This window comes from Lasioglossum baleicum, chromosome 4, assembly GCF_051020765.1.
Source record: "Lasioglossum baleicum chromosome 4, iyLasBale1, whole genome shotgun sequence".
Lineage (NCBI taxonomy): Eukaryota > Metazoa > Arthropoda > Insecta > Hymenoptera > Halictidae > Lasioglossum > Lasioglossum baleicum.
This window is the reverse complement of record NC_134932.1, coordinates 7,708,674-7,727,379: the sequence shown is the minus strand read 5'-3', so window position 1 is coordinate 7,727,379 and position 18,706 is coordinate 7,708,674. Positions and strand designations below refer to the sequence as shown.

Here is an 18,706-nt window from a genome sequence, read left to right as displayed (position 1 = left end):
AGAAACAGTAACGAGACCGCGTTTTATGGATGCTGAAATTGACCCTAGAGAAGAGTTAAATTCCCGTGAAACAAGCATACGGAAACATATTGTCTTATTCCACGCGCGTCGCGATTCCAACCGGCGTCGTCTTGCTCTTCCGCGGAAATTCGCGCGCCCACCCCACGTTTTTGCTCATAATCCCAGGCCGACCCGGAGACTTACATCCGTTCCGTCCCGGCCATCAAACTTTTACATTCGAACACCGACGTTAAAGCGCCGCCGACGAAATTACTCGGCACATTAAGACCCGAGAAATCAGCTCGCGGACAGATTACCTGTCCCGATGATTGTCCCGGGAACGAATTATCGACTTACGTAAAACAGGAAATGAATTTAGGTCCGACGGAAACCGACGAGTAAGATTTCGCGAGTCTTTCTCCGGAGAACTGTCAGCGTCATCGTGTCACCGAATTATTTCGTTCCAATCATCCCCACAGCTTCATAATTCATCCATGGTGCATTCAAGAATTAAAATTCGCTACTGAATCCACCCCGAGTCGATCGTTTTAGGTAAATAATATTAAATACTTGATAACAGTGCGCAGTATTCATCAGGTGATGTTAACAATAAAAAAGTATAGCTCGTTTTCGAGTTCGTTTCAGAACGGAGGACGTTACAGAGGAAAAGCTGTGTTCGATAGAATGATAAATCCTCGAGCGTCCATGTTCATTATAGCGGTGAATAATAAATTATTTATACTCGGACATGTGTGTGTCCGAGACGACCCGACCCGATTCCGTCCACGTACCTCTGCACCGCGACTTGCAACGTTACGCTGGCCATGCGTGGCGACCATGCAAAGCTCCTCGGCAACTCCTTGACCAGCTACGCTGGAACTGTAACGGGACATGCACACGACCACGCCACGCCGGCCGCGGCGTGTTTGCCGATTGCAAACGACTTTAGAAGTTAAATATTGCGCCCCGGTAAGCCCTCCGCCGATTCGTCCGGGCTAACTTGACGTAATCTCGTTCCGTGAGTTTCCCATCGGCATGGAATACGAACGCTCATAAAGCACGTTCGCGCGCGGAAGTTCATTCATAGTTTTCTTAACCGAACAGAGCCGAAAATTACGGCAACCTTGCGTTCCACTTTCAACCTGCTTTTCTACGATTGAAATTAGCATTTTGTTCGTAGTCGGATATACCAGGTGCTTTTCTATCGTTTATTTTCGTTGCTTTTCTATCGTGTTTTCGAGACTGCTTCTTGTATTTCGATTTAATCGAACATGTGGACATCGAAGTCTTCGTTCCAGTTTTTTTTTTTATTGTATCTTGTGTGCTTTTGTCGTCGATATTTTTGTTTCTCGTCATTGGACAGCGGATTTTGTGCATTCATGACTAAAATGAACAGGTGCAATTTGAGACAGTAAAAATATTAGACGAATTTAAAAATACTATTATGTATATTGTTTTGAACCTATTAAACATATCAAGAAAGAAAACAAATTTTTATTTCATTCCAGTATGTTGCAATCCAGGTAGAAAATTTTTATTTTACATAAAGATCCGCTGTCTGCTCATCATTTATCCACTTTCCCAATTTAATTTGCTTGTTAATGTCAAGTTAATCACAACGCCAAAAATATGTATAATGGTGGGATAAATAATCAAGTCTGAAAGTTCTCGCGCCGAGAATAGTAGAATGAAATTCTTGTACGTCCGAGCATAAAATAACTCGGATTGTTCGCGAATAATAAAGCGACGTGTAAGGTACAACGCAATTTCATATTTATGCACAGTATATGAGAAAAATGTGTAAATTGACATAGAGGAAGCGAGAGGGTTGATTACCTGTCATATTTTTATCAAAGCGCTGGTATGAAATAAATTGTCATTGCCATTACTCTCATTACTATTATTCTCATTATTATCATTACTAGACTGCGAATGTTTATGCAATTTATATAATTTTCCTAGATGTATTTTAAAAAAGTGGAATAAAATACAATGTTATTTCCAGTGGTGGTAGTCTTTGTAGTATGAAATAAATTGTCATTGCCATTAGTCTCATTGCTAGACAGCGGATCTTTATACAAAATAAAATTTTCCTACTTGAATTGCAACAAACTGGAGTGAGATAGAAATTTATTTTCTTTCTTAATATGATCAACAGGTTGAAAATAATGTAACAGTATTTTTAAATTTTTCTAATGTCCTTATTGTTTTAAATTACACCTACTCATTTTTGTCATAAATGCATAAAATCCGCAATCTACTCATTACTATTATTATCATTACTAGACTGCGAATGTTTATGCAATTTATAATTTTCCATTATATGCATTTTAAACAAGTGGAATAAAATACAATTTGCAGATCTCAACAAAATAAAAATTGTGCTAAATTATGTCGAATTTTATATTCCACCTTTTTTTGAGAATTTTCGGAAACCACAAATGCATAAAAATCCGCAGTCTAATCATATTATGTTAACTCGTTTTGTTTCTATAGCAGACGATTTCATAGAATTATTATTTATACAGGGTGAGTCACCTGACGTTGCCACCTCAAATATCTTTGTTGTTTTTAAAGATACGTAAAATGTCTGAAAGAGACATTTGTCAAAAAAAAATTTTTTTGACGTATCTTTAAAAACAACAAAGATATTTGAGGTGGCAACGTTAGGTGACTCGCCCTGTATAGGTGAGTAATGTCTGCTACATCCAATTAAAGCATTTTTATCCTTTGAGAACAATTGCTAGTAATCTTGTTAAGCCAGCACAGAAGATAAATAAGACAGAGGCTGGTTGAAACAAATCCTTGGTGCCAGTGCAAGACAAAACAAACGCTCTCAATAATGCAATTTTCCTCGCTATTAAAGCGGTCTTTCATCGAAACAATACACGCGAAGGCGACACAAGCGCAACAGTTTCCAAGGCCATGGATCGCGGTAATCGCGCGCAAGAGGTCAGAAGTTGAAGTACCGTAAGTGAGGTGGAAAACGAAGGAGACTGGGAAACGTAGTTACATGTACGCGTTCGTCGAATGTATGGTATTCCGCGGTTCGGATAAATCAACTAATTCCCGTCGAACTTTGCCGCATGTAATTACGATTTCGAAGGGGAAGGGTAAGGAACGCGAGGGATCCAGCCGAATATATTCTTCTTAGAGGGGGGAACGGGGCTTATCCCGGTTTCGAGTGTAATCCGCGAGCATTCCCGCGGCGATTACCGTGGCGGATAACACGCGCGAAACGGAGCGGACTCGGAGTTCTTCTGGGCGAAGAATCCCGGCGAATTCCGGGCCGGGCGAAAGAAAATGCAGCCGGGGATCGTAAACTCGGAGCGGAAATATGTTGAGCGGCTCGCGGCCCACCCTCTAATACGTATCAAGCACGCGACACAACGCGCCCGGTATACATGAGATCGGGAAAAGTTGAAATACCGTCGCCGAGGATTCGATGATGCCCGGGATCACGAGAAAGATACGACCGAGGGGGGAGTGGCCTAAAGGGGGCCAGGGGGTCGAAAGACGGGAACTAAAGTCGGACAAAGTTCAGGCAAGTTCGTCCACCTCTGCCCATTCCGGAGCGCGGCCAACCGTTGAAGAAATGTCTTTCTTGCGGCTCACGCCCATTCTGAATAAAATATGCATGTACAAGGTTAGGGAGTACAATTTTCACGGAAAATAGCCGAGCGCCGTTCCCATTTCCCCGCAGGAAGTTTTCCTCCTGACGGAATATAAAAGAAGACGTGCCACCGCCGCACCACCCTACTCTGCCAGACTCTCAGGTGACTTCTATTCGGCGGTACACGGAAATCCGTTACCGTCTGGACCCACGGAGAAATACCGCCTATCCGCCTATCGTTTAAACGCGGATATCTCCACGCAGTGCAGTGGTGTGGTTGCACCGTGGCTGTTTCAATAGCAGCACCCTCCCGACACGAGCGTAGTCAATATTCGAAGGGGTGCGACCGTGAAATATTAACATGTTCGGAGTTTAGCCACCGGTGAATACCGTACTCGCGTTACCGTCGGAGTAGAGAACCTTGTAGCCGCGTAGGTGCTAAGCCCTGCTTCCTCCAATAAAATATGAACCACGTTGAAGTCTTCGGGGAAGTGCCTACCGCTTGCGTTCGTTTGTTCGCGGGTCACAATCAAAACACCACCGGGGTACGATCAATTTTTCATGGAAGCGTAATGCCCGGACAATCGCAGAGGGGACGTACCACATGGGGGGATAAATTGATGCACGACTTTATCTTCGATTTTTATATTCTTTTCTGATTGATGCATCGGAATTTAAGTTGGATTCTCTTATTCGTTTCGTTAGGTTGTTGCGTATGAAATATGATCAGCAAAAAAATGCTGTATTACTCCCTCTGTCTCATAATAGTAGTAGCAACTGAATATTTATACGGGAGATTATTGGCGAATGCAGCTGTAAGTTATGTTGAAAAAATCGATGTTTCATGACATCTTTGACCGAAATCAATTATTTTATTTCAGTTGAACGCCAACGCATTGTAAAAGTAAGATTGAAAGAAACAAGTTATGCTGGAAGCAATGAAGAACGATGTCTGCAATAATTTTAAGCTCACGCATATAGGGAAAGCAAAGCTTCGCAGCCAAGGGATCGTACCTACCAATTTAAAATGCAGTAAAGAAATTATTGAAAAATCCAGAGAAACTATCTGAACACTCAAAATAAAAATTAGGAGTAATATTTATAATGTATTGTTTCATGTAATCTAGTTTTTTGATAATAAATGTTGCTACTATTATTATGGGACAGAGGGAGCAAAATACTATTAATTAGCAAGCAATGAAGAAACGCGTCTACAACACGGGAACCACGTGCACGGAACAAGCCGTTTCCAGGCAATCAAACATAGTACCGGCTGGTAGTCAGGATATGTAGATGGTCGGCCGATAAAGAATTCAGCAACAGGGGCGCTCGTAAAGAAACCTGTAGGCCGGTGCAGCAGGTAAATATAAGTGCAGGGGCTGTATCGGATGTGTCGATATTTCAGCCATTTCTAGATCTCGGAGAGTTTCCCCGATCGTGACTGTCAAGCCGTTCACATTCCTGCCGCATTTCAATTTCGTTCCCCCCCACCAGGCTGTGCTCGAATTCTTATTCCTTTCGACGCCGAATCGAGCCGAGCCGAGCCGAGCTGTGTGACACGCCGCCGCCGACCCCGGACAGGTTCACCAAGCAGATTTTCGATGACGATTTCGGCAGGTGTTCCACAGCGAAACCTCTCGGCATTCGAATGCAACCCCGAAGAATGCGGGTCCGTTGAAACATTGGGAATCTACGGAGAATCTCTCTGATGAAAATATCTCGGCGACTATTCCCGGACCTGGCGCAGCGTTCCCCAACACTGCCAGTCCATTTCAGTCTTCTTGCGGAAATTGAAGCGGGAAACTGAAGGTTCGATGGGAGGAAAAGTTCTGCTACGTGGATCCCGGCGACGATTGCGAGATGTAACGTGGCCCTTCCAGACGGCGCTCTAAAAACTTTGTCTTCCGGAGCTTCAGTTAATCAACGTCGAGCGAATATCGTTCTTTCAGACATCGCTCCGTCGTCGCAGACGCAATAAAATATAATGCCGGTGCACAGATAAATTTTCTTTTGTTGGAAGCTCAACTGGAACTCCCTGTAGTCTAACATATACATCAGGTTGATTATATTGAGTGAAGCGAATATCGTTCATTGTCAGACATCATTATGACACGTATGAGATTCTGCGATGTTCATTTGTTATGGTCCGATGTCTTCGGTTATTTTCTCTGTATTTCTTGAGATATTCATGATATGAAGAATGAATGTTGAGTAGAAATGAATAAATTTATTGAGTAGATACTCTTATGGTTTCACTATAAGCTCTTGAAAACTCATTTTCCTCGGTTTGCTAGTCCAGCTATTATAATTTAATGGAACAAATGTTGACGCTTTATTGTACACGTCTGTAAAACCAACAATTTTTAAGATTTCGAAAAATTCTTTGAGATACGTTTATATATCGTCACAGATTACATATCCAAATTTCAACAAAAATCGAAACAGTAGCCCGGAAAGTATTCTGAAGCGGTGGGTTAAAAAACGCGTGCGTTCGGGTCTGCCGCAACATTCAGAGGTCTCGAAGCGAAAATACAAACGCAAACGTGTGCGTCGAACACATATCGTAAATCGATTGACACGCGCGTTTGATATTGGGCGATGCTCTTTCGCTTTTCTTCGCAAGTGAAAAACAAGGAAAGACATACCAAATCGCATCATAGGAACGCAAAGTTGTGCGTCCAGAGGCGCAAAAATGAGGTACGACGAATGCGGTATGGATAATAAAACGCTGCGTCCAGACGCGCAAAGGAAATCGCACCTTAACACATACAGAATCGAACGAATGAAAGTGTGCAACGAGAATATTTTGAGGAGTTACTTCCTGAAAGCGTGTAAATGTTAAAATAACCCTCCCAGCAGATGAAAGCATCTCTATCTCACCGTGGCTCTCGCGTACAGTCTACAAAACTTGGAATTTCCATAACGGTTTGCAGTATAGTTGTTTGCACTTGGCAGTAAGAAATTCTTGTTGCCAGGTTGCGCGAAAGAGTGTTTCCTAGTTCGGCAATATAAGCACACGTTGGAAGTTTCAGCAAGTCCAAAATCGTTGATGCGAGTCGCCCCTTAACCCTCGGCAGTCACCGCCCCGGGCTATTTTGACCCGGGTTTCCAAAAGCAGCATCTAACTCTTCAGCCTGCGGTGGTTAACTTATGTCGAGGGTTGTTTACGTTAAACCCGACGGGGATGAAAAGATGTCTCGAAGAAGCATACCCGACAATTTGCTTAAGAAAACGGATCGTCTTGGCGGTCTAGAAAAATGGTTATTGACGTCTTTTAAGGTATATGTATTCGGAACAATTACAAAATGCTGATATTTATGTTACTCGTTGCTACGCTGAAACTTGTTAGAGATGATTTACTTTGCAAACCTAAGAGAAACTCGCATCAAGCTTGCCGCGGGGTGTAAAATACGTATAGCGGTTCGCTAATACTATTTGTACATGCATCAAAGACCCAGATACCATCGCCTGGAAAGTTGTCAGCTACGTCCGCGTTCCGAGGATTAATTCGAGGAATACTGTTAGTCTTTGATACCTATCACGGTCTTGAAACAGCACTGCGGCGATCATTAAATAAATGTGTGGTACTTAACAAAATTGAACGTGTTCTCGAGATAATCCGGAAGTTCGCGGAGCACTTTTCCGCAAGTCAGATTAAGCATTCGTAATCCGACGATCAGCAATCATATCATCGTACCGAGGCTCTGTGAAAACAAAATCTGTAGGATGAGGGCACGAGCCATAGAAAGCAAATTGCGCTGTTAACGATGTTCCCAAACTTCCGCGGGATAATTAAAAACTTGTAGAAATGGCGGATCTGGCAATTACTTGGAAGAAGCCGGGTAACGAACAAAATCCGATTAATTCGTCATGCGTCGGAACTAAGTTTTAAAACGAAAGTTTCGAATTGTCCTGGGGCACGCTGTTACGGGTTTAAACAGTTACCGTGGCACAGTTCTCTCCATCTCGATTAATCGAGTTTTCGGCGCGACGCTCCGAATGTAATAACCGCGACCAATCGAACTCGTGATCGTCGATTCTGAAAAGCAGGTCGAACAGAATCGGTAAAAAGACAATGAAAGGGAGAGAGTGCGGCAACGCGAGACTGCGAGAGGCATTTCCCAGAGGGAGAAGCCCCGGTAATCGACATGGAGAGCACTAATGGCGAAATGAGTGGCGGATAAGAACCTCGAAAATGGAAGCCCGATAAAAATTGCATATTATCTGTCCGCGGCGCTTAGCCGACGGCCGTTAATAAATAAAATGCAGACACTCCACATTTTTTTCTACGCGCACGAGTGACGCACAAGAGGAGAGTCATAATGAATCTCATTTGTCCGGGGAATAAAGAACGGACGGCCTGGAGACGGTGATCGATGGTCCAACCGCGAATCCAGTGCTTCAGCCATCCCCTAACCGCAGTTTCCCATAATTTAAATACGCTACTCGTAACGTTTTTTCGCTCTGCTACCGGGAAACCGTCGGAGAAACACACTAGAACAGTTTTCGGATGCACCGGTCCGCCGAAGAAATGCAATTTCACTGACGTAGAACGGGCTCGGTGGACACCGATGGAAATTACGGTTAATTTGAACACCGAGCACATTTAAAAGCACGTGGTACACGTGTAAAAGTTCGTCCGTTAAGGATGTTCTGGAGGTACAATGGGAGACAAAAGTACAAGAAATTCGAAATCCATCAATACATGGCAATGAAAGCCATTCATGAGTATGTTTTGCATTAAACTTTTGCGAATACTGCACCCTCTGTAGCTATATTCAGTGGTCTACCCTTGTCGCGTTTCCATGCTAGTGAGAGACAACACGATAAATTTGACGTTTTGTAACAGTTTATAATTTTTTTGCTCGGTAACTGTTTAGAGAATCCTAATAAATTTTGAACATTATTAATTACATAATTTTTACTTCATATAAAAAAAAACTGGAGTTTCTAGTTGCGTTTTTTCAAGGTTTAAATAGGGTTTCAAGTGGAATTTCATGAATTCTCCATAAGAAGACGTGTTAAAATCTGCAAACTTTAAGTTGCTATAATTCTTAAACGGTGCAGTGAATCGAACCCAAACTTTGGTAATTGCATTAATTTAGTAAGAATTATATCTTGTCAAATTTTCAAAAATTTTGTTGCGTTTTTGTATACCTCCAGAACATCCTTAATTCGTTCTATAACTTTTCCAAACCATTTCCTACGCTACATAGAATATAATCTGTTTTTGTTTCAGTTAGTACACATTTATTTTTTATGTTCCAGTTTTTTTCTGCCGCTGGATGCAAGCGGACATGGAATTGGTAATATCAGATAATTAAGAGGAATGAAAATGGAGTTAATTCATCGCACAGCCGAAAAAATATCGAGCACACCGATCTGTTCCACGTCACTTTAATTTTGAATGTCCCATGCGTTGCAATTGAATTAGCCCTAGCATCGCGTGCACATAATAGTTGCATTAGTGGTTCGCCTGTGAAACGGTTGTAGAATTAAATACGAATTAGAGAAACGTGCTAATATGCAGTTTGTACAGCACACAGCTGAAAGCTGAGGATATTCGACGAAATTCTGTGAAATTCAACGTAAAAGTTACGAGACTCGAGTTTAATTCGGCAATTTATTATGGAAGGAACGATGGCGCTCTCCGCTGAAACAGCTGACAGGATTTCCGTGTAGGATCGCATCAGAGTGATCTGTGTAGATCGTTATCCTTACGATCGAAGTTTTCGCGTCATTTCACAATGCGGTCGAGTGAAAAATGAAAGTGGGTCCCCTCTCCAACCGCGCCAGGCTTTACGATCCCAACATGAATCATCTCTTGTGTGTTTGTTAAGCGTTCCTTTGTACACGAATGTGGCGATGCAAAGATTTCCACAGTTGCGAACTAATGTACGGGAAAACTGATCTCTAACACTTATGGATTGACGTGGATGAAGTTTGAAAATACTTCTCAATTAACTTCGGCCAACTGCTGTTGAGATTGTCAATGCCGCCACTGTGTAATCCACTGTCAAACTGCATCCACAATGTAACTTTACGTAATTATTCTTATTTTATATTTTCAAAACGACGATTGAATAATTTGCAAATGTACTCTCCGACGAAACACTCTGGGACGAAACACTCCACCTTTGTTTTCCTCCAATAAAATAGCATTTGGCATCTTTGCAGATTCAAACCCGAATCGGAAGCGTTATTTGGTTCGAACCCGGACTATAACGTTTCATGCCCCTCAAGCTATAGTCATTTAGTGTAGAAATTGATCGAACCTGAGCGCCGAGAAAAATAATTACCATTCTTTCAAAATAGTGCGATCGCGAAAATACCTCCTTTATTTTGTACTCTCCGAATGTCTATAAAACTTGACATAAATCACGTGGTAGTTAGACTGCTATTTCTGGCACTAAGATATTAATTGGGAATAGCTTCCCAGAAATTTGAATGCCAATGCAAATCGAATTACTGAACCGTGCGGTTATGGTGCCGCTTAAAATTGCTTAACCCCATTAAACGTGCAAAAATGCCCACGCAATATTCGCGAACCGTAAAGTCGTTACGTGACTGAAATCCAAGAATGACCGAGTCGAAGAAGGAAATAGGCATATCGTGGACCCCGTGGTTCCCAATCCGAGGGAGGATAATAATCGTACGGGGTTAGAGCAAGAAAGAGGGTAGCAGAGAGAGAGGAAACGAGTGGAAGCAAACGGAGAGCACACGTAACAGCACGATTCATCAAGACTCTGTCTGACTAAATCCTGTCAGCCTTAGTCACGTGAATGCGCTTCCAATCAGTTAAAGGATCCGCGTATCCCTCCACTGATCCGAGAACACTTAGCGCAAATCATCGTTAACTGTTGACAAAGTGCAAGTTTGGAGAAACTCCAGCTAACTCCGCGTCACGCCGCAACTAATCGGCAAGTTCGATAACTGCGTTAATATCGTTCGCCGTTGACTACTGTCCACGGACTCTATGTATCGGCGAAAGTTCAAGTTCACGGGATAGAACGTCAACGACGCGCGCGCGGGCCACTTTTATCGAAAAAGTTGTGCGCCGAAGCGGCAAGCGCGTTCGACGCCCGTAACAACGTGCTAATTGGCCGGCGACTTTAACGATGCAATTATAACTGAATTATTCACGGGAAGGTTGTCAGTGCGTTTACGGAAACACTTAGGCGCCGGAGTCATAAAATCGAGCAAACACTTCGCTGTAATGGAGATTACCAAGATGGCGATCAATCGATCACGACGGCTGCCTGATAGCCTATCCCGTAATTGATCGCCTCGACGCTAAGTGACATTTACTTTAATACGCCCACCGGGAACAAACTACTATAGAAATTTCAATTCTGATAATCGATGTCGTATTACAAAAAAAAAACCATCCCAACTCATTCCTCGAGATTAAAAGGGAGGAGTCTGTTTTAAGAAACTATGAAAAGTGTTTCAGTATACAAGGAGTATACAGTATCTTCGAAAGCAAGCGAGTTCCAGGACAGAGCTGGGGAAAATAGTATTTTAAATAGTAAATAGTAAATAATCCCATTTATTTTACAGTATCTGTACAACTTTGAAAATAAAATATTTTATTTGATGCAGTAATTTTTGAAAATAGTATTTGATTTTTGTGTTTCAGATTATTGAAATAGAAATATTTCATTTTGGTGGATGAAATTGTTAAAATAGAAATATTTTATTTTGAGGTTCAGATTGTTCAAATAGAAGTGTTTTATTTCGAGGTTCAGATTGTTCAAATAGAAATATTTTATTTCGAGGTTCAGATTGTTCAAATAAAATACTATTTTCTTTAAGCGAAATAAAATCTAAAATATTAAACAGTATGTCAAATATTTTCTCGCCAAATAATGCCCACCTCTGTTCGAGGAACGAGCGAGGGTTAAGTAAAAGATATATTCGCGAAACGAGGAGTCGAGTTTCATGGAAGAGAAAAATCGGCGAAAACGTGGAAGAAAGCTAGACGGAATAATGTAAATCTGTAACGCGATTAAGAATCGTCGTGTGTACCGAGCAAATATCTCACGAGTCCAAGGCGCATCGGCAAATGCACGTGACTGGCATAAGCATAGGGGCTCGAAGGCTACGATCGTCGGGCACACTTGAAAGTTACGAATGCCGAACTCGAATTGCTTGAATCGAACACGCGTCATGAATGTGGCTGCCTTAACGACAGTTCGATGCATTTTCGGGTGTGCATCACCGCAACAGAGAGGAGGAAGAGGAGGAGGAGGAGCAGGGTAACAGCGTTGCACAGAATGCACAGCCCTGAATCCAATCTAATCGACTGCTCGTCAAACAATCTCTGTACGTTGTCAATCTACTTCGTTTGACGATGCCCACAATACGGTGTGAACCGATCGATTCGACCGATTCCGCGGCTAATTGAGTGTCGGCCAGCGATGTCGAGTGCTCCGGTGATCGTGTTTGGCCTAGAAGACAATGCACAGTCCGCCTTGCTCCAAAGACACAAAGATTTTGTTCGACCAAAAGCACAGTTCAGATCGCAATGCGCCCCGTTTCTCCGAGAGCCCAAAGGAATTCAACTCGTTGATTGATTTTCCGCGGAACAATGGCTCGAACAATGCGCAATCTTAAGCCCTCAGCTCGAAACCATCGTATTCTCAATATCTTCGGGTAATTTTTATCTACCGAAAACCTTTGCTGTTGATAAAAGAAGTTCCATGATTTTCTTTTAAATAATAATCTCGGAAGTTGTTACGTTAGATTCGTTTATCGAAAAATTCTCAGCTCTTCGAATTGTAAAAAGACTTACATTTTTTAAAACGACGATAAAAATATTCTATTTTCAAGTACCTTTGTGTCTATGAAGAACGTAAACACAGAATTATTTAAAGTATCGATGAATAATAAATTGCTAAATTTAATATGAACGGCAGAGTGTAGAATTTGATGAAAATTTTCACGTTCCCGTACGTTTTGAATTAGTAGACCCGTACAAACGCGGAAACTTCCGCAGTCTGCACACGAACGATAGTGTTGCCCGGTGTAAAATGTGTTTGGCCGCGAATCGAACTGTAAAATTACATAAATTATTCCGGAAAATAAGCAGGCGTTTATTAACCGACCAATGGAGAACGATGCGTTTCCGTGTGAAAACGTACAAATTGCTAATGCAATATTATTACCAACTAATTAATGAACTCGCCATAGGTAGCGGAGAATTTTGCAGCGGCGATATATAATTTACCGGACGTCTATTAAAACACCGTAAACAAGCGTCGTAGGGATGGGTTAGAGATAATTAAATTGAATTAAGTGACGGGCACGGGAAGTCGGATCGCAGTTTTAAGAAACCCTATCAATACGAATATTCATTAATATTCAGGCTGCGGCGGAAAGTTTTCGGGAACGACACGACTCGAAGGAAATTGAGTACCCGCCCGTAATCCCCTATTAATATCAAGCTTTAAAGTTGTTCCGTCGTTAGGAAGCTCTGACGGCGACACGGCTGTTTCTTCGTCCCTCCTCTTCCGTCTCCTAGTCCACCCTCGAGATTATGAAAGCCCATTGACGGCATCGCGATTAATGCACGTTGTCGCGTACGGCGAAGAAATTTCGTGCATCGCGCCTTCTCCCGCACTCGCATTATATCATTCATATTGTACATATATATCTGCTCGTCTGCCCACATCAACTGCGGATTCGAATGTATTAGCCGGTCGGGGCCGGTGAGCATATTTCGCTTTAACCAACCGAATCGACGGTAATGGCGTACGAACAAAGGCAGGATTAAATGCGGACGGAATTAGTTCTCTTATGAAATAACGTATTGCACTGTGTGATAAAACTACATTAGAGGAAACAGGCAGACAGAAAGAGATAAACAGAAGAAAATTTTGAAGTTTTGCTTTTCAGTTACGTAACCAAAGCCTGCGATCTCCCCAAACTCAGAGAGTTAGTATAAATCAGATCAAATTAAATTACAAATCAAGAAGGGTTCATAGTTTTATAGAAGGGTGTACTGTATACTAAATAATCTGATATAGATTTATCGAAGCCTCCTTTGTAATTACCGAGTTTCTAGAGAATTAATTAAATATATGTATAGCTGCTTCATTAGGAACAATAAAAAGATTGACGTGTCTACAAGAAGGCCTTCAAAAATGTGTATTAGAAAATTGATAAATAAAGCAGTCCGTTAAACATGATCAATGATATAATAAAAATGATCCGCTGTCCGAGGGTTAATTTGCAAGAAGAGCGAAACCGCATTTTTTAAAGTGGTCCGAGCCGTGCCATATGTTTCGCATCGCGAGCAACGGAAAAAGCGTGTTTCGGCATTTCTGGCGGGGCTCAGATTCCATATGATACAATTTGTACTGATTCCACGTTCTTTTTGTGGTCCCAGGGGCATAGAACGGGGCACAAAGGGACGCACTGTGCCAAAAGTGCTCCTCGAGAATGCAAAAAGGGGGGGACATGATTAATCGCGATCGAACGGCAGTTGAATGAGTCGAGGGTGCACCGGCCGGGCGGCAAAAAAGAATTGGTAATTTATCGTAATCGAGTCCGATGACTTGAAATATTCCAGCGCATTTGGCCGCAACGTGCACGGGGTTCTTGCACAACGACCACGTAAGAAAACCGAACGGGTCCGGGACTCGATCCGAGTCGCAGGCGAAACGCGAAGAAATCTTTTTACTCGGAGTCGAACCACCGGACTCGCGCGTCCCACTACATTTCTCTTCCGTTACGAACAATTTGTGACTTCCAATAATTCGAGCACCGCGGAACAATTGAAATAAATTCCATCGTTTAGCGGGTCTCGTTTCACGCGCAAATGAAACTGTCATTGTTTCCGTACACGCTTTCGGGGCCAAGCTGTGAAACGACTTGAAATATTCCCCATGTAAAATATGGCGTTTATCGAATCCAAATGAATAAACGTTAAACAGTTTCGACGATGTTGCAATTTGTTCGTCGCAATTAAAAAATACAAAAGAGATATCGATTTATCTTGTTAACCCTCACTTTGCAAGTAGAAGATGTCTAATTTTTTTAATAAAATATTCGATTACTTTTTTACTTCGAGTACAAGTTTCATAGAAGCAATATCAATCTAGCAATTAGACAAACACTGCACGTATGATGATTGAGAGGAATGGAGAAAACTGTAGTCAATTTTAGTCGGAAAATGGCACGTGCCGATGCAACGTTGATATGTAGTGTTTCTTTTTCAATATGTCACAGATATTTTCTGTCAATCATCGTCCATATTGTCAGAGCGAAAACTGAATTCGAGACACATATTTTATTGACTTTCTCAACTCTCATAAATGGCGAAATTTAATATTGTATAATAAAACGAAGAAAATAAAAATGAAATAAAAATGGACGTTTCGATTGAACCTTCCGCGTTGTTTCGGTTTTATTGATGTTTTCTGTACGAACTCGAAGACCGGGCAGATGCAATATTTTATAAAATCGCACGAATCGCGGACATCCTCAAAGATCTGTAAATACTTATCCGACTGTTTGCACGGAAACCTTGATTGAACTGGCTGTAACATTCAATTAAGAAAGGAGAAAACCCTGCAGGAGACAACAGACATCAAACTCCCGTTACCAAAGCGAAAAGCGTTCGAAACATATAGATAAAATAGCATGGAGATCCTGTTAACGAGTTTCGCGATGCGACTGGAGGTAACACTGTCGGGCAAACAGTGCGGCGATAGTGTTGCTGGATGAGATCTCAAAGCCAGTCGCAGGCTTTGGCCATAAAAGATGAGAGTAATTGAAAATACAGTGTGCAGAGTAAGGAACGAATCCGCAAAGAGGAAGGACGGGGTGCGGGAGGGCCAAGAAAAGTACGGGCTAATCCTTTGATATCCTTTCGTTGGCAAACGGCGGAAAGAAACGGAGAAAAATGCAGAAAAACCGGCTCCTGCCGTGCCGCGATGTCGCGAGTTTTGAAGCGTCACATGAATTATGAAGAGGAGACAGAGGGGAAGAAAGAACTTACGAAGTGTTTAAACTTTAAACGGCCGGAAACCGTTTTAAGAGTTCCAGGCTGCGAGCGGCGCCCGCTTCCGTAAATGTATATAGACTTCCCGCACGTACATCGCGGAAAGATTGCGCTCTTCAAGGGCCTCGGTTAGGCGACGCGAGGTTCGCAGGACGACAAGCTTCACGGCTGGCCTTCAACATACCTGCAACAAGAAAATGGAAGAAATAAGAGATTCGTTCGTTTTATAATAAAGTGAATTTTTGATTCTGAATGTTTTCGTTTGCGCCTACAATGAAAATTTTAAAATATGCCTTTTGTAGATCCAAGTAAATCATAAACATGAACAAAGTTCAATATGTACCTAGCCCACGGGATCGCAGAAAACTAGTTTCTCACCTTGAAAAACTTTCGAGATGGGGGGAAAAGAAAGTCGACCGCCTAGACTCTAGACGACTGACACTTCTGAGAAAGACCAGAGCAGAATATGAAGAAAAACAGAGTCGAAAGAGAAATGGTGAATTTTGGCCCCTTGTCCCGTACGTTCGAGGTCCGTGTAGCTAAATGTTTGCGCGGCGAGATTGAAGTTTATAGAGAAGGGAGCGAGAGTGTGCCGCGCCGGTGGGCGAAGGGCCTGTTATTTTGCCGAGCGAATTAAAAGTTCGAAGATCGCATTAAGGGTAACATTTCCAATTTTATAGAAGTTTTATCGGATCGTCGGAAGTTTCCTCTGCGGACGATAGCGATGATAAATTGAAGAATTTTTATCGAGTTCAGTTCAATTCTATTCAATTACTCGCGCTCTTATTACTGTCCCGGACATCGGCCGACACAAATAATCGGGGGACCGGGATGTTCCAATAATTACAATCCCAGGGACTCGACGACAGAAAATAGAATTAACGGTGACTCGGCCGCTGATATCTCGACAAGTGCAGATTAGGTTCCATCCCGGGGGAGGGGTGTAAAAGGCGAAGGGAGGAGGTACGACAGGAGGGATAGCGGCATAAAAACTTTTCTCGGAAGTCGAAGTCAGAGGGAAGCTTTCAGGATATCGAGAAACTTCGGTTACCCGGGGGCCCCGAGGTCTCCGCGTTTCCGCAGAAAATGATTAATTGCACTCGGAATCGGGGCGAGAATGCCTTCATTCTCCAAAAAGGATCCCCTGGACTACTCCGGTCTCGACCGTCTTTCGCGTTTTTCACCGCGATTTCCTTTTCAATGGCCACCTTCCCGAACTGTCTGCGCCTCTTTAAAGCTGCACAGAAATTACCCATTGAATATTCACGCAGATAATCGCCTTTCTCTCCGGACTCTCTGGATAATCAGGACAGCGTCATGAATAGAAATAACAGTTGATTTTAATACACCGGTCGGAATTGAAATTTCTGGCCCCGCGCTACCCTTCGCCCCTCGAACTCCTCAAAAACTAGTGTAAAGGTACGTGTCCATCTGAGAGGAAAACTATCGCGAGTTACTCTCGAGGGTCATTGAAAGTGCTTGGGAAGAGCTGCACGAAAATCGCAAATGGACGCGTTCAATTTTTCCCTCGGAAATGTACATCCGTCCATAAATGTATGCGACAGGTATAATTCTATAATCTAAATGAAGTTATACAATGTTTGCAGCATGCTTTTTCCATTACACTAATAAAGACGTAGATGGAAATGAAATACGTCTGATATTTCCATCGACTGCGTACCTAAATCCCTTTGTATGCAGTTTATATACATATACACTGCCACGGACCGTCCAAGTAGATTTCTAGTTTGCATTATTCATGGTACACAGACTTGATCTACCCAATTCCTGGTAGAAACCTGTCACTCATTTCACTGGGCTCACACAATTATGATATCCTTCGGATTAGCGAACGTTCTACTGGAGTTTCGAGGCGAGGCTGTCATTTGCCGCGGCAATGTTTCATTACGGACTGTTTAGCTTAGCCGTTCAACTATTTAGAAGCGGATATATGTATTTGAAAAATGATCGGTTACATATAAACCCTTTCTTCAAGAACTACGTGCCTAGCTTATTATGAATTATACAAATACATAGAAAGATTAGCGTGTCTATGAGGAGTAGCTCCAAAAATATGTTTTAAAAATTTGATAAGTGGTCCTAAACATGTATAGATAATTATAAGAAGGGTCGGCGGTACGAGGGTTGATATTCAATATTGATCAAGTGCAAATAAAAGTCTGGTAATAGCGGCCTGGGGCGTAGGTACGGCCGAAAATAAACGATGCCGAGAAGTCTGAGCGAAGGCCGGAGGCAAAGGAAGCTGCCGCTACCTCATTTTGGCGGACAAAGAATTAGTGCTGGTAGTTCTATGAAAAGACAGAGGAGCGGGAGCAGGAGAAGGAGAGGATGCGAAGGGTAGAAAGAAAATCTGGTCAAGTGGGTGTACTTCCTCCGGGGTCCAGCGGAGCGAGTCCAACGGCCACGAAACGGAATACGAGGGACTTCAGTGTCGTGTAAACGAGCAGTCGGCCGTAATAGCCGGCCTGGAAGAAACGGAAGCTGGAAAGCCGAGACGAGCCGATAAAATCTACCGACGAAGAGAGGGCTCCATGCGCGTATTAATATTCACTGTGTCTCTGCCCGAGCTCGGGCTCTCTTCGCGGCTCAAGGCGTACACGCGTTGCCCTCTTCTCGTCCCCTATTCAGGATAACATCGGCAAACGCATCGCCACAACGGAGCAACGGCATTCAAACCATCGAAAGTTACGAAAGAGAGACCTGGCCATTTCGCGGCCGTGCCAACGAGCAGAAGAAACCGACTGCCCCTTTTTCGCTTTTTCCCCTACAGAACGCTTATTGGGTTGCGCGGGCTAATTATAAAGTCGTTTCCATCTAGATGCTAATAGAGCCACAGGGGAATTCTTCAGGTTTCGTCCTCCCGATTGAATCGTCGCAACAAGACATCCGTCGAATCGGATAGATCGTTGCTGACATTCCCCGCCAACAGATCCGCGGTGTCTGATGCAAGAAATGCTGGTTAAATTGTTTGTTCACCAATCTGATCGAAGGACGCGGAGGTCGACGTCGTACAATTTATAAGAGGAATGAAAGGAGACTGGCGAACCTCCTCGAAGATGCGCGTT

General features: G+C 42.8%; 1 protein-coding gene and 1 long non-coding RNA gene across 12 annotated transcripts in view; both read right to left on the bottom strand.

Annotated features, from left to right (window-relative positions):
* The window catches only part of Fas3 (fasciclin 3), a 557,696-nt gene that overhangs the window by 492,947 nt on the left and 46,043 nt on the right, over nt 1–18,706 (bottom strand). The gene's annotated exons all lie outside the window — the stretch shown is intronic.
* The window catches only part of LOC143208069 (uncharacterized), a 54,726-nt gene continuing 45,681 nt past the window's right edge, over nt 9,662–18,706 (bottom strand). The window contains exon 2 of the long non-coding RNA XR_013008829.1: nt 9,662–15,804. This is a non-coding gene — a long non-coding RNA (uncharacterized LOC143208069). The remainder of the gene's footprint in view (nt 15,805–18,706) is intronic.